Genomic DNA, 3323 nt, shown 5'->3' with positions numbered 1-3323 from the left:
TTGAAATTTTGACTGGGGCAGGGTTGACATTCATGGAGTGTTTGACATTACTTTTTGTATTCCTGTCATTTCTCCTTATTTCTCGCCTTTCTTTTTTTTCTTCAGGTACGGGAGGTTTCATATTTTCATGGCAAGAGATACTCAATTCCATGTCATGCGCACGAGTTGCCAATTCTTCGAATGTTCGGGGCTTTACCCCTTGTAGGATGTACAGAAGTCCCCAATGCATGCCTTGGATGCACATTTCTACAGCAGATATTTCAGACAGTCTATCCTTACAATCTAAACTCAAAGAACGCCACCGATTGATGTAGTCAACAACGGGTTCGTCTTTCCACTGCTTAGTATTGGTAAGCTCCATCATGCTTACCGTACGGCGCGTGCTGTAAAACCGGTTAAGGAACTCCCTTTCCAACTGATCCCAACTATCAATTGACTCAGGTTCCAAATCTGTATACCAATCAAAGGCATTCCCTTTCAGAGAACGAACAAACTGCTTTACAAATAGGCCTCCTTGAGTCCCTGCGTTCTCACAGGTTTCTACAAAGTGCGCAACGTGTTGCTTAAGGTTTCCCTTGCCATCAAATTACAAGAACTTGGGGGGTTGATACCCATTTAGCATTCTCATATTGTCAATGCGCTTCGTATAAGGTTTTGAATATATGAGAGAATGTGTAGAAGAACCTCCATATTGTGCTCGTATGGTGTTCGTTATCATGTCCTGCAGTTGTTGGACAGATATCGAGGCCATTGAGGTGGAATGTCCTTGTTGAGAAGTGCCTTCACCTCCTTTTCCCTTATCACCCCTAGCGTTTTCTCCCTTCAAGGTAAAGGCAGAAGGGTGCTCAAGGTCTGGATTTGATTCACCCGAATCTTGGACTTCCAGTTTGTTCATCAGGGTTGCAATTTGGACGTCCTTATCTTCAAGTGCTTTTGTGAGAAGGGTGACCCTTTGTTCCATTTCAGCCATTTTTTCTTCCACGGTAGAGGTGTTGGTCATCATTACTGGCATGACCTCTAGATATGATGGAGAAAACGATGAGACAGGATGAGTCAAAGGCATTTTGTTCCTTAGGCTTCTCATCACGGGTGAAGAGTTGATAGAAAAGGTCTTTGTTGGGGATGATTCATCATTGATCTCAAAATCCTTCGAGACAGATGAATCCTTAGCGGTGGCTTTCCTTTTTGCAAGAAAGTCTAGAGAGATGATATTATGAAGCTTGCTTTCTTTGGTTGATTGGGGTTGCGGTTGATCAAGAGCTTTGGATCGACTACGAGTGATTGGGCCGACATAATCATCCGCAACGGAAGCATCTATCACCGATTTTTGAGCATTCTTGTTAGAAGCCATCGAAGCTAGTAGCAGATCGAATTTCTTTTCTTTTGAAGGAGAAAGAGATGAGAGGCAGAGATGTCCCACCGGGCGTGCCAGAATTTGTAGACGACTAAATTCTTAGTTCGAAATAAATCAAACAAGTAAAATAGTTTCACAAATATGAATTTGTATTGATAAATATGTGGTACAATTCTCTGTAATTACAAAAGAGTGATCCTCTGATTCGATCTCCCTGAAAGATTTATTGATTGGAATTGTGGTAATGTGATTTTGATTTGAACACAAGATATCCTTCAATTTGGCTGAGGAATGGATCGAAGATCTTTGAAACGGAATTACAATGAATCTCTAGCTATGAGCTTGTTAGAAATTCTTTGTTCTTCGTGTTCTTCGTGTTCTCCGTGTGTTCTTCGTGTTCTTCGTGTGTTCTTCGTGTTTGAAGGTTTGTGGTGGAAGTTCTTCGGTGCTTTAGAGGCTTGATTCCGTAGAGCTTCGTTGATTTATGGTTTGTTGAGGTTTCTGGAGGCTTTTGAGCTTGATTCCAGTGAACTTTGAGATCTGGACGAGTAGTTTGGATGATTTTGCTTCGAATGTTGTCTGTATTCGAGGTTGAAGTTCTTGAAATTCTTGAAGGCTTTGGGGTTTGATTCCGGCAGAGCTTCTGGATTTCTGAACTCAAGATATCTTCTTCCTTCTCTGTGTCCTGAATGTCTTAGGAATGCTTCTATTTATAGGAGTTTAGGGGTGGGTGAGCGACACGTGGCGGAGTCTGATTGGTGACACTTGTCACAGCCTGATTGGTCCGCTTATGTCATCGCTTACACGTGCTGGATTGCTTTTGTCATCGCTTACACGTGCAGGCTGCTTGTGTCATCGCTTGCGCATGCTGATGCAATTTCATGCCATTATTTCAATGACACTTGGCAAATTTCTATTGGAATCTGAATAGTGATGGCAAAACCTAGCAGCAGTACGTGGCGCTTTGTAATTGGTTGTATTTTGTGGACTTGGTAGTATGATATGTCAGCTTGTGATAGGTCGGAAATTTTCCCTCTCTACACTACGCCGCGCAGGTCCACTGGAGAAACACCATTCTCTATGACTTATGGGGCCGAGGCGGTGATACCTTTAGAATTTGGTTTCCCCACGCTAAGGACGAGTTCTTTTAGCCTAGAAAATAACGATGGTCTCTTGGAGAAAAGCCTGGATTTGGTTGAGGAACGGTGAGAGACCGCTATGGTCCAAATGGCTTATTATCAGCAGAAGCTTAAACGAGGGTATGATACCCATGTGAAGCTAAGGCCACTAGCGCCTGGGGATCTGGTGTTGAGAAAAGTTGTGGGTACTGCCAAAAACCCAGCATGGGGAAAGTTAGGACCAAATTGGGAAGGACCCTATCGGATCATCTCTGTTGCAGGCATAGGATCATATCGACTAGCTGATCTAGATGAAAAAATTGTACAACGCCCCTGGAATGTAAACAACCTACGAAGGATTATTATTAATAAAAAGCACTTTTATCGTTCGTGGTTCAAATTATCAATATGTACTTGGGTTTATCTCTTACAATTTCTGAGTATCAAACAGAAACTTGGTCATGGATGGTCCTCGGACCACATACCTTGTGAAAATTGATATCTTATCATGTGTTAAACAGAACCTTAGTTATGTCGGGTCCGCAGACCTTCTACTTTGGGAAAATTAACATTTCAAGTTACAATTTCTAAGTATCAAACAGAAACTTGGTCATGGATGGTCCTCGGACCACATACCTTGTGAAAATTGATATCTTATCATGTGTTAAACAGAACCTTAGTTATGTCGGGTCCACAGACCTTCTACTTTGGGGAAATTAACATTTCAAGTTACAATTTCTAAGTATCAAACAGAAACTTGGTCATGGATGGTCCTCGGACCACATACCTTATGAAAATTGATATTTTATCATGTGTTAAACAGAACTTTAGTTATGTCGGGTCCACAGACC

This window comes from Castanea sativa, chromosome 2 (assembly GCF_040712315.1).
Source record: "Castanea sativa cultivar Marrone di Chiusa Pesio chromosome 2, ASM4071231v1".
NCBI classification, from domain to species: Eukaryota; Viridiplantae; Streptophyta; class Magnoliopsida; order Fagales; family Fagaceae; genus Castanea; species Castanea sativa.
Note: the sequence above shows the minus strand (reverse complement) of the source record.